The 7,500-nt window shown below is 47.9% G+C and overlaps 40 non-coding genes across 40 annotated transcripts in view; all 40 read right to left on the bottom strand.

Annotated features, from left to right (window-relative positions):
• Window positions 1–56, bottom strand: part of LOC148984905 (5S ribosomal RNA) — a 119-nt gene extending 63 nt beyond the window's left edge. The window contains exon 1 of the ribosomal RNA XR_016162731.1: window positions 1–56. This exon is cut by the window's left edge and continues 63 nt beyond it. This is a non-coding gene — a ribosomal RNA (5S ribosomal RNA).
• A 63-nt stretch (window positions 57–119) lies between these two features.
• On the bottom strand, window positions 120–238 carry LOC148984904 (5S ribosomal RNA). The gene has a single exon (XR_016165457.1). It is a non-coding gene; the product is annotated as a 5S ribosomal RNA (ribosomal RNA).
• Window positions 239–301: 63 nt separating this feature from the next.
• LOC148984903 (5S ribosomal RNA) lies at window positions 302–420 on the bottom strand. Its single transcript, XR_016165456.1, has one exon. It is a non-coding gene; the product is annotated as a 5S ribosomal RNA (ribosomal RNA).
• A 63-nt stretch (window positions 421–483) lies between these two features.
• Window positions 484–602, bottom strand: LOC148984902 (5S ribosomal RNA). The gene has a single exon (XR_016165455.1). It is a non-coding gene; the product is annotated as a 5S ribosomal RNA (ribosomal RNA).
• Window positions 603–665: 63 nt separating this feature from the next.
• LOC148984901 (5S ribosomal RNA) lies at window positions 666–784 on the bottom strand. Its single transcript, XR_016165454.1, has one exon. It is a non-coding gene; the product is annotated as a 5S ribosomal RNA (ribosomal RNA).
• A 171-nt stretch (window positions 785–955) lies between these two features.
• Window positions 956–1,074, bottom strand: LOC148984900 (5S ribosomal RNA). Its single transcript, XR_016165453.1, has one exon. It is a non-coding gene; the product is annotated as a 5S ribosomal RNA (ribosomal RNA).
• Window positions 1,075–1,137: 63 nt separating this feature from the next.
• Window positions 1,138–1,256, bottom strand: LOC148984899 (5S ribosomal RNA). The gene has a single exon (XR_016165452.1). It is a non-coding gene; the product is annotated as a 5S ribosomal RNA (ribosomal RNA).
• Window positions 1,257–1,319: 63 nt separating this feature from the next.
• Window positions 1,320–1,438, bottom strand: LOC148984898 (5S ribosomal RNA). Its single transcript, XR_016165451.1, has one exon. It is a non-coding gene; the product is annotated as a 5S ribosomal RNA (ribosomal RNA).
• Window positions 1,439–1,501: 63 nt separating this feature from the next.
• Window positions 1,502–1,620, bottom strand: LOC148984897 (5S ribosomal RNA). The gene has a single exon (XR_016165450.1). It is a non-coding gene; the product is annotated as a 5S ribosomal RNA (ribosomal RNA).
• Window positions 1,621–1,683: 63 nt separating this feature from the next.
• LOC148984896 (5S ribosomal RNA) lies at window positions 1,684–1,802 on the bottom strand. Its single transcript, XR_016165449.1, has one exon. It is a non-coding gene; the product is annotated as a 5S ribosomal RNA (ribosomal RNA).
• A 63-nt stretch (window positions 1,803–1,865) lies between these two features.
• Window positions 1,866–1,984, bottom strand: LOC148984895 (5S ribosomal RNA). The gene has a single exon (XR_016165448.1). It is a non-coding gene; the product is annotated as a 5S ribosomal RNA (ribosomal RNA).
• Window positions 1,985–2,047: 63 nt separating this feature from the next.
• Window positions 2,048–2,166, bottom strand: LOC148984894 (5S ribosomal RNA). The gene has a single exon (XR_016165447.1). It is a non-coding gene; the product is annotated as a 5S ribosomal RNA (ribosomal RNA).
• A 63-nt stretch (window positions 2,167–2,229) lies between these two features.
• LOC148984893 (5S ribosomal RNA) lies at window positions 2,230–2,348 on the bottom strand. Its single transcript, XR_016165446.1, has one exon. It is a non-coding gene; the product is annotated as a 5S ribosomal RNA (ribosomal RNA).
• A 63-nt stretch (window positions 2,349–2,411) lies between these two features.
• Window positions 2,412–2,530, bottom strand: LOC148984892 (5S ribosomal RNA). Its single transcript, XR_016161036.1, has one exon. It is a non-coding gene; the product is annotated as a 5S ribosomal RNA (ribosomal RNA).
• Window positions 2,531–2,593: 63 nt separating this feature from the next.
• On the bottom strand, window positions 2,594–2,712 carry LOC148984891 (5S ribosomal RNA). The gene has a single exon (XR_016165445.1). It is a non-coding gene; the product is annotated as a 5S ribosomal RNA (ribosomal RNA).
• A 63-nt stretch (window positions 2,713–2,775) lies between these two features.
• LOC148984890 (5S ribosomal RNA) lies at window positions 2,776–2,894 on the bottom strand. The gene has a single exon (XR_016161034.1). It is a non-coding gene; the product is annotated as a 5S ribosomal RNA (ribosomal RNA).
• A 63-nt stretch (window positions 2,895–2,957) lies between these two features.
• Window positions 2,958–3,076, bottom strand: LOC148984889 (5S ribosomal RNA). Its single transcript, XR_016165444.1, has one exon. It is a non-coding gene; the product is annotated as a 5S ribosomal RNA (ribosomal RNA).
• Window positions 3,077–3,139: 63 nt separating this feature from the next.
• On the bottom strand, window positions 3,140–3,258 carry LOC148984888 (5S ribosomal RNA). Its single transcript, XR_016165443.1, has one exon. It is a non-coding gene; the product is annotated as a 5S ribosomal RNA (ribosomal RNA).
• A 63-nt stretch (window positions 3,259–3,321) lies between these two features.
• LOC148984887 (5S ribosomal RNA) lies at window positions 3,322–3,440 on the bottom strand. Its single transcript, XR_016162730.1, has one exon. It is a non-coding gene; the product is annotated as a 5S ribosomal RNA (ribosomal RNA).
• A 63-nt stretch (window positions 3,441–3,503) lies between these two features.
• On the bottom strand, window positions 3,504–3,622 carry LOC148984886 (5S ribosomal RNA). The gene has a single exon (XR_016165442.1). It is a non-coding gene; the product is annotated as a 5S ribosomal RNA (ribosomal RNA).
• A 63-nt stretch (window positions 3,623–3,685) lies between these two features.
• LOC148984885 (5S ribosomal RNA) lies at window positions 3,686–3,804 on the bottom strand. Its single transcript, XR_016162021.1, has one exon. It is a non-coding gene; the product is annotated as a 5S ribosomal RNA (ribosomal RNA).
• Window positions 3,805–3,867: 63 nt separating this feature from the next.
• LOC148984884 (5S ribosomal RNA) lies at window positions 3,868–3,986 on the bottom strand. Its single transcript, XR_016162728.1, has one exon. It is a non-coding gene; the product is annotated as a 5S ribosomal RNA (ribosomal RNA).
• Window positions 3,987–4,049: 63 nt separating this feature from the next.
• On the bottom strand, window positions 4,050–4,168 carry LOC148984883 (5S ribosomal RNA). Its single transcript, XR_016165441.1, has one exon. It is a non-coding gene; the product is annotated as a 5S ribosomal RNA (ribosomal RNA).
• Window positions 4,169–4,231: 63 nt separating this feature from the next.
• On the bottom strand, window positions 4,232–4,350 carry LOC148984882 (5S ribosomal RNA). The gene has a single exon (XR_016165440.1). It is a non-coding gene; the product is annotated as a 5S ribosomal RNA (ribosomal RNA).
• A 163-nt stretch (window positions 4,351–4,513) lies between these two features.
• LOC148984881 (5S ribosomal RNA) lies at window positions 4,514–4,632 on the bottom strand. Its single transcript, XR_016165439.1, has one exon. It is a non-coding gene; the product is annotated as a 5S ribosomal RNA (ribosomal RNA).
• Window positions 4,633–4,695: 63 nt separating this feature from the next.
• On the bottom strand, window positions 4,696–4,814 carry LOC148984880 (5S ribosomal RNA). Its single transcript, XR_016165438.1, has one exon. It is a non-coding gene; the product is annotated as a 5S ribosomal RNA (ribosomal RNA).
• A 63-nt stretch (window positions 4,815–4,877) lies between these two features.
• LOC148984879 (5S ribosomal RNA) lies at window positions 4,878–4,996 on the bottom strand. The gene has a single exon (XR_016165437.1). It is a non-coding gene; the product is annotated as a 5S ribosomal RNA (ribosomal RNA).
• Window positions 4,997–5,059: 63 nt separating this feature from the next.
• LOC148984878 (5S ribosomal RNA) lies at window positions 5,060–5,178 on the bottom strand. The gene has a single exon (XR_016165436.1). It is a non-coding gene; the product is annotated as a 5S ribosomal RNA (ribosomal RNA).
• Window positions 5,179–5,241: 63 nt separating this feature from the next.
• Window positions 5,242–5,360, bottom strand: LOC148984877 (5S ribosomal RNA). The gene has a single exon (XR_016165435.1). It is a non-coding gene; the product is annotated as a 5S ribosomal RNA (ribosomal RNA).
• A 63-nt stretch (window positions 5,361–5,423) lies between these two features.
• Window positions 5,424–5,542, bottom strand: LOC148984876 (5S ribosomal RNA). The gene has a single exon (XR_016160338.1). It is a non-coding gene; the product is annotated as a 5S ribosomal RNA (ribosomal RNA).
• A 63-nt stretch (window positions 5,543–5,605) lies between these two features.
• Window positions 5,606–5,724, bottom strand: LOC148984875 (5S ribosomal RNA). Its single transcript, XR_016165434.1, has one exon. It is a non-coding gene; the product is annotated as a 5S ribosomal RNA (ribosomal RNA).
• A 63-nt stretch (window positions 5,725–5,787) lies between these two features.
• Window positions 5,788–5,906, bottom strand: LOC148984874 (5S ribosomal RNA). The gene has a single exon (XR_016161033.1). It is a non-coding gene; the product is annotated as a 5S ribosomal RNA (ribosomal RNA).
• Window positions 5,907–5,969: 63 nt separating this feature from the next.
• LOC148984873 (5S ribosomal RNA) lies at window positions 5,970–6,088 on the bottom strand. Its single transcript, XR_016165433.1, has one exon. It is a non-coding gene; the product is annotated as a 5S ribosomal RNA (ribosomal RNA).
• Window positions 6,089–6,151: 63 nt separating this feature from the next.
• On the bottom strand, window positions 6,152–6,270 carry LOC148984872 (5S ribosomal RNA). The gene has a single exon (XR_016165432.1). It is a non-coding gene; the product is annotated as a 5S ribosomal RNA (ribosomal RNA).
• Window positions 6,271–6,333: 63 nt separating this feature from the next.
• On the bottom strand, window positions 6,334–6,452 carry LOC148984871 (5S ribosomal RNA). The gene has a single exon (XR_016162727.1). It is a non-coding gene; the product is annotated as a 5S ribosomal RNA (ribosomal RNA).
• A 63-nt stretch (window positions 6,453–6,515) lies between these two features.
• LOC148984870 (5S ribosomal RNA) lies at window positions 6,516–6,634 on the bottom strand. The gene has a single exon (XR_016165431.1). It is a non-coding gene; the product is annotated as a 5S ribosomal RNA (ribosomal RNA).
• A 63-nt stretch (window positions 6,635–6,697) lies between these two features.
• On the bottom strand, window positions 6,698–6,816 carry LOC148984869 (5S ribosomal RNA). The gene has a single exon (XR_016165429.1). It is a non-coding gene; the product is annotated as a 5S ribosomal RNA (ribosomal RNA).
• A 163-nt stretch (window positions 6,817–6,979) lies between these two features.
• Window positions 6,980–7,098, bottom strand: LOC148984868 (5S ribosomal RNA). Its single transcript, XR_016165428.1, has one exon. It is a non-coding gene; the product is annotated as a 5S ribosomal RNA (ribosomal RNA).
• Window positions 7,099–7,161: 63 nt separating this feature from the next.
• LOC148984867 (5S ribosomal RNA) lies at window positions 7,162–7,280 on the bottom strand. Its single transcript, XR_016165427.1, has one exon. It is a non-coding gene; the product is annotated as a 5S ribosomal RNA (ribosomal RNA).
• A 63-nt stretch (window positions 7,281–7,343) lies between these two features.
• Window positions 7,344–7,462, bottom strand: LOC148984866 (5S ribosomal RNA). The gene has a single exon (XR_016165426.1). It is a non-coding gene; the product is annotated as a 5S ribosomal RNA (ribosomal RNA).
• Between the last annotated feature and the right edge of the window lie 38 nt (window positions 7,463–7,500).

Below are 7,500 nucleotides of genomic sequence, written 5' to 3'. Positions count from 1 at the left end.
CTTAGCTTCCGAGATCAGACGAGTTCGGGCGTTCTCAAGGTGGTATGGTCGTAAGCGAAATCTGCTGCCAAAATTGGGCTATTTGAATGGTTAGAACATTAGGGTAGTAAACTACATAAAGCTTACAGCACCTGGTATTCCCAGGCGGTCTCCCATCCAAGTACTAACCAGGCCCGACCCTGCTTAGCTTCCGAGATCAGACGAGTTCGGGCGTTCTCAAGGTGGTATGGCCGTAAGCGAAATCTGCTGCCAAAATTGGGCTATTTGAATGGTTAGAACATTAGGGTAGTAAACTACATAAAGCTTACAGCACCTGGTATTCCCAGGCGGTCTCCCATCCAAGTACTAACCAGGCCCGACCCTGCTTAGCTTCCGAGATCAGACGAGTTCGGGCGTTCTCAAGGTGGTATGGCCGTAAGCGAAATCTGCTGCCAAAATTGGGCTATTTGAATGGTTAGAACATTAGGGTAGTAAACTATATAAAGCTTACAGCACCTGGTATTCCCAGGCGGTCTCCCATCCAAGTACTAACCAGGCCCGACCCTGCTTAGCTTCCGAGATCAGACGAGTTCGGGCGTTCTCAAGGTGGTATGGCCGTAAGCGAAATCTGCTGCCAAAATTGGGCTATTTGAATGGTTAGAACATTAGGGTAGTAAACTACATAAAGCTTACAGCACCTGGTATTCCCAGGCGGTCTCCCATCCAAGTACTAACCAGGCCCGACCCTGCTTAGCTTCCGAGATCAGACGAGTTCGGGCGTTCTCAAGGTGGTATGGCCGTAAGCGAAATCTGCAGCCAAAATTGGGCTATTTGAAGAAGAAAAAAAAGAGACTCTTTCAGGCTTTCTGAAGAAACTGAGAGACTATTTCAGGAATTTTGAGGGGAAAAAAGACAATTTAGGATTTTTGAAACATTTCATTGACTCTTTTTTTTTTTTTTTTTTTTTAAACAATAAAGCTTACAGCACCTGGTATTCCCAGGCGGTCTCCCATCCAAGTACTAACCAGGCCCGACCCTGCTTAGCTTCCGAGATCAGACGAGTTCGGGCGTTCTCAAGGTGGTATGGCCGTAAGCGAAATCTGCTGCCAAAATTGGGCTATTTGAATGGTTAGAACATTAGGGTAGTAAACTATATAAAGCTTACAGCACCTGGTATTCCCAGGCGGTCTCCCATCCAAGTACTAACCAGGCCCGACCCTGCTTAGCTTCCGAGATCAGACGAGTTCGGGCGTTCTCAAGGTGGTATGGCCGTAAGCGAAATCTGCTGCCAAAATTGGGCTATTTGAATAGTTAAAACATTAGGGTAGTAAACTATATAAAGCTTACAGCACCTGGTATTCCCAGGCGGTCTCCCATCCAAGTACTAACCAGGCCCGACCCTGCTTAGCTTCCGAGATCAGACGAGTTCGGGCGTTCTCAAGGTGGTATGGCCGTAAGCGAAATCTGCTGCCAAAATTGGGCTATTTGAATGGTTAGAACATTAGGGTAGTAAACTATATAAAGCTTACAGCACCTGGTATTCCCAGGCGGTCTCCCATCCAAGTACTAACCAGGCCCGACCCTGCTTAGCTTCCGAGATCAGACGAGTTCGGGCGTTCTCAAGGTGGTATGGCCGTAAGCGAAATCTGCTGCCAAAATTGGGCTATTTGAATAGTTAAAACATTAGGGTAGTAAACTATATAAAGCTTACAGCACCTGGTATTCCCAGGCGGTCTCCCATCCAAGTACTAACCAGGCCCGACCCTGCTTAGCTTCCGAGATCAGACGAGTTCGGGCGTTCTCAAGGTGGTATGGCCGTAAGCGAAATCTGCTGCCAAAATTGGGCTATTTGAATGGTTAGAACATTAGGGTAGTAAACTATATAAAGCTTACAGCACCTGGTATTCCCAGGCGGTCTCCCATCCAAGTACTAACCAGGCCCGACCCTGCTTAGCTTCCGAGATCAGACGAGTTCGGGCGTTCTCAAGGTGGTATGGCCGTAAGCGAAATCTGCTGCCAAAATTGGGCTATTTGAATAGTTAAAACATTAGGGTAGTAAACTATATAAAGCTTACAGCACCTGGTATTCCCAGGCGGTCTCCCATCCAAGTACTAACCAGGCCCGACCCTGCTTAGCTTCCGAGATCAGACGAGTTCGGGCGTTCTCAAGGTGGTATGGCCGTAAGCGAAATCTGCTGCCAAAATTGGGCTATTTGAATGGTTAGAACATTAGGGTAGTAAACTATATAAAGCTTACAGCACCTGGTATTCCCAGGCGGTCTCCCATCCAAGTACTAACCAGGCCCGACCCTGCTTAGCTTCCGAGATCAGACGAGTTCGGGCGTTCTCAAGGTGGTATGGCCGTAAGCGAAATCTGCTGCCAAAATTGGGCTATTTGAATGGTTAGAACATTAGGGTAGTAAACTATATAAAGCTTACAGCACCTGGTATTCCCAGGCGGTCTCCCATCCAAGTACTAACCAGGCCCGACCCTGCTTAGCTTCCGAGACCAGACGAGTTCGGGCGTTCTCAAGGTGGTATGGCCGTAAGCGAAATCTGCTGCCAAAATTGGGCTATTTGAATGGTTAGAACATTAGGGTAGTAAACTATATAAAGCTTACAGCACCTGGTATTCCCAGGCGGTCTCCCATCCAAGTACTAACCAGGCCCGACCCTGCTTAGCTTCCGAGATCAGACGAGTTCGGGCGTTCTCAAGGTGGTATGGCCGTAAGCGAAATCTGCTGCCAAAATTGGGCTATTTGAATGGTTAGAACATTAGGGTAGTAAACTATATAAAGCTTACAGCACCTGGTATTCCCAGGCGGTCTCCCATCCAAGTACTAACCAGGCCCGACCCTGCTTAGCTTCCGAGACCAGACGAGTTCGGGCGTTCTCAAGGTGGTATGGCCGTAAGCGAAATCTGCTGCCAAAATTGGGCTATTTGAATGGTTAGAACATTAGGGTAGTAAACTATATAAAGCTTACAGCACCTGGTATTCCCAGGCGGTCTCCCATCCAAGTACTAACCAGGCCCGACCCTGCTTAGCTTCCGAGATCAGACGAGTTCGGGCGTTCTCAAGGTGGTATGGCCGTAAGCGAAATCTGCTGCCAAAATTGGGCTATTTGAATGGTTAGAACATTACGGTAGTAAACTATATAAAGCTTACAGCACCTGGTATTCCCAGGCGGTCTCCCATCCAAGTACTAACCAGGCCCGACCCTGCTTAGCTTCCGAGATCAGACGAGTTCGGGCGTTCTCAAGGTGGTATGGCCGTAAGCGAAATCTGCTGCCAAAATTGGGCTATTTGAATGGTTAGAACATTAGGGTAGTAAACTACTTAAAGCTTACAGCACCTGGTATTCCCAGGCGGTCTCCCATCCAAGTACTAACCAGGCCCGACCCTGCTTAGCTTCCGAGATCAGACGAGTTCGGGCGTTCTCAAGGTGGTATGGTCGTAAGCGAAATCTCCTGCCAAAATTGGGCTATTTGAATGGTTAGAACATTAGGGTAGTAAACTACATAAAGCTTACAGCACCTGGTATTCCCAGGCGGTCTCCCATCCAAGTACTAACCAGGCCCGACCCTGCTTAGCTTCCGAGATCAGACGAGTTCGGGCGTTCTCAAGGTGGTATGGCCGTAAGCGAAATCTGCTGCCAAAATTGGGCTATTTGAATGGTTAGAACATTAGGGTAGTAAACTACATAAAGCTTACAGCACCTGGTATTCCCAGGCGATCTCCCATCCAAGTACTAACCAGGCCCGACCCTGCTTAGCTTCCGAGATCAGACGAGTTCGGGCGTTCTCAAGGTGGTATGGCCGTAAGCGAAATCTGCTGCCAAAATTGGGCTATTTGAATGGTTAGAACATTAGGGTAGTAAACTACTTAAAGCTTACAGCACCTGGTATTCCCAGGCGGTCTCCCATCCAAGTACTAACCAGGCCCGACCCTGCTTAGCTTCCGAGATCAGACGAGTTCGGGCGTTCTCAAGGTGGTATGGTCGTAAGCGAAATCTCCTGCCAAAATTGGGCTATTTGAATGGTTAGAACATTAGGGTAGTAAACTACATAAAGCTTACAGCACCTGGTATTCCCAGGCGGTCTCCCATCCAAGTACTAACCAGGCCCGACCCTGCTTAGCTTCCGAGATCAGACGAGTTCGGGCGTTCTCAAGGTGGTATGGCCGTAAGCGAAATCTGCTGCCAAAATTGGGCTATTTGAATGGTTAGAACATTAGGGTAGTAAACTACATAAAGCTTACAGCACCTGGTATTCCCAGGCGGTCTCCCATCCAAGTACTAACCAGGCCCGACCCTGCTTAGCTTCCGAGATCAGACGAGTTCGGGCGTTCTCAAGGTGGTATGGCCGTAAGCGAAATCTGCAGCCAAAATTGGGCTATTTGAAGAAGAAAAAAAAGAGACTCTTTCAGGCTTTCTGAAGAAACTGAGAGACTATTTCAGGAATTTTGAGGGGAAAAAAGACAATTTAGGATTTTTGAAACATTTCATTGACTCTTTTTTTTTTTTTAAACAATAAAGCTTACAGCACCTGGTATTCCCAGGCGGTCTCCCATCCAAGTACTAACCAGGCCCGACCCTGCTTAGCTTCCGAGATCAGACGAGTTCGGGCGTTCTCAAGGTGGTATGGCCGTAAGCGAAATCTGCTGCCAAAATTGGGCTATTTGAATAGTTAAAACATTAGGGTAGTAAACTATATAAAGCTTACAGCACCTGGTATTCCCAGGCGGTCTCCCATCCAAGTACTAACCAGGCCCGACCCTGCTTAGCTTCCGAGATCAGACGAGTTCGGGCGTTCTCAAGGTGGTATGGCCGTAAGCGAAATCTGCTGCCAAAATTGGGCTATTTGAATGGTTAGAACATTAGGGTAGTAAACTATATAAAGCTTACAGCACCTGGTATTCCCAGGCGGTCTCCCATCCAAGTACTAACCAGGCCCGACCCTGCTTAGCTTCCGAGATCAGACGAGTTCGGGCGTTCTCAAGGTGGTATGGCCGTAAGCGAAATCTGCTGCCAAAATTGGGCTATTTGAATAGTTAAAACATTAGGGTAGTAAACTATATAAAGCTTACAGCACCTGGTATTCCCAGGCGGTCTCCCATCCAAGTACTAACCAGGCCCGACCCTGCTTAGCTTCCGAGATCAGACGAGTTCGGGCGTTCTCAAGGTGGTATGGCCGTAAGCGAAATCTGCTGCCAAAATTGGGCTATTTGAATGGTTAGAACATTAGGGTAGTAAACTATATAAAGCTTACAGCACCTGGTATTCCCAGGCGGTCTCCCATCCAAGTACTAACCAGGCCCGACCCTGCTTAGCTTCCGAGATCAGACGAGTTCGGGCGTTCTCAAGGTGGTATGGCCGTAAGCGAAATCTGCTGCCAAAATTGGGCTATTTGAATGGTTAGAACATTAGGGTAGTAAACTATATAAAGCTTACAGCACCTGGTATTCCCAGGCGGTCTCCCATCCAAGTACTAACCAGGCCCAACCCTGCTTAGCTTCCGAGACCAGACGAGTTCGGGCGTTCTCAAGGTGGTATGGCCGTAAGCGAAATCTGCTGCCAAAATTGGGCTATTTAAATGGTTAGAACATTAGGGTAGTAAACTATATAAAGCTTACAGCACCTGGTATTCCCAGGCGGTCTCCCATCCAAGTACTAACCAGGCCCGACCCTGCTTAGCTTCCGAGATCAGACGAGTTCGGGCGTTCTCAAGGTGGTATGGCCGTAAGCGAAATCTGCTGCCAAAATTGGGCTATTTGAATGGTTAGAACATTAGGGTAGTAAACTATATAAAGCTTACAGCACCTGGTATTCCCAGGCGGTCTCCCATCCAAGTACTAACCAGGCCCGACCCTGCTTAGCTTCCGAGACCAGACGAGTTCGGGCGTTCTCAAGGTGGTATGGCCGTAAGCGAAATCTGCTGCCAAAATTGGGCTATTTGAATGGTTAGAACATTAGGGTAGTAAACTATATAAAGCTTACAGCACCTGGTATTCCCAGGCGGTCTCCCATCCAAGTACTAACCAGGCCCGACCCTGCTTAGCTTCCGAGATCAGACGAGTTCGGGCGTTCTCAAGGTGGTATGGCCGTAAGCGAAATCTGCTGCCAAAATTGGGCTATTTGAATGGTTAGAACATTAGGGTAGTAAACTATATAAAGCTTACAGCACCTGGTATTCCCAGGCGGTCTCCCATCCAAGTACTAACCAGGCCCGACCCTGCTTAGCTTCCGAGATCAGACGAGTTCGGGCGTTCTCAAGGTGGTATGGCCGTAAGCGAAATCTGCTGCCAAAATTGGGCTATTTGAATGGTTAGAACATTAGGGTAGTAAACTACTTAAAGCTTACAGCACCTGGTATTCCCAGGCGGTCTCCCATCCAAGTACTAACCAGGCCCGACCCTGCTTAGCTTCCGAGATCAGACGAGTTCGGGCGTTCTCAAGGTGGTATGGTCGTAAGCGAAATCTCCTGCCAAAATTGGGCTATTTGAATGGTTAGAACATTAGGGTAGTAAACTACATAAAGCTTACAGCACCTGGTATTCCCAGGCGGTCTCCCATCCAAGTACTAACCAGGCCCGACCCTGCTTAGCTTCCGAGATCAGACGAGTTCGGGCGTTCTCAAGGTGGTATGGCCGTAAGCGAAATCTGCTGCCAAAATTGGGCTATTTGAATGGTTAGAACATTAGGGTAGTAAACTACATAAAGCTTACAGCACCTGGTATTCCCAGGCGGTCTCCCATCCAAGTACTAACCAGGCCCGACCCTGCTTAGCTTCCGAGATCAGACGAGTTCGGGCGTTCTCAAGGTGGTATGGCCGTAAGCGAAATCTGCAGCCAAAATTGGGCTATTTGAAGAAGAAAAAAAAGAGACTCTTTCAGGCTTTCTGAAGAAACTGAGAGACTATTTCAGGAATTTTGAGGGGAAAAAAGACAATTTAGGATTTTTGAAACATTTCATTGACTCTTTTTTTTTTTTTAAACAATAAAGCTTACAGCACCTGGTATTCCCAGGCGGTCTCCCATCCAAGTACTAACCAGGCCCGACCCTGCTTAGCTTCCGAGATCAGACGAGTTCGGGCGTTCTCAAGGTGGTATGGCCGTAAGCGAAATCTGCTGCCAAAATTGGGCTATTTGAATAGTTAAAACATTAGGGTAGTAAACTATATAAAGCTTACAGCACCTGGTATTCCCAGGCGGTCTCCCATCCAAGTACTAACCAGGCCCGACCCTGCTTAGCTTCCGAGATCAGACGAGTTCGGGCGTTCTCAAGGTGGTATGGCCGTAAGCGAAATCTGCTGCCAAAATTGGGCTATTTGAATGGTTAGAACATTAGGGTAGTAAACTATATAAAGCTTACAGCACCTGGTATTCCCAGGCGGTCTCCCATCCAAGTACTAACCAGGCCCGACCCTGCTTAGCTTCCGAGATCAGACGAGTTCGGGCGTTCTCAAGGTGGTATGGCCGTAAGCGAAATCTGCTGCCAAAATTGGGCTATTTGAATAGTTAA

Source organism: Pimephales promelas, chromosome 3, assembly GCF_988280905.1.
Source record: "Pimephales promelas chromosome 3, fPimPro1.hap1.1, whole genome shotgun sequence".
NCBI lineage: Eukaryota > Metazoa > Chordata > Actinopteri > Cypriniformes > Leuciscidae > Pimephales > Pimephales promelas.
Note: the sequence above shows the minus strand (reverse complement) of the source record. Positions and strands in the feature narration are given on the sequence as shown.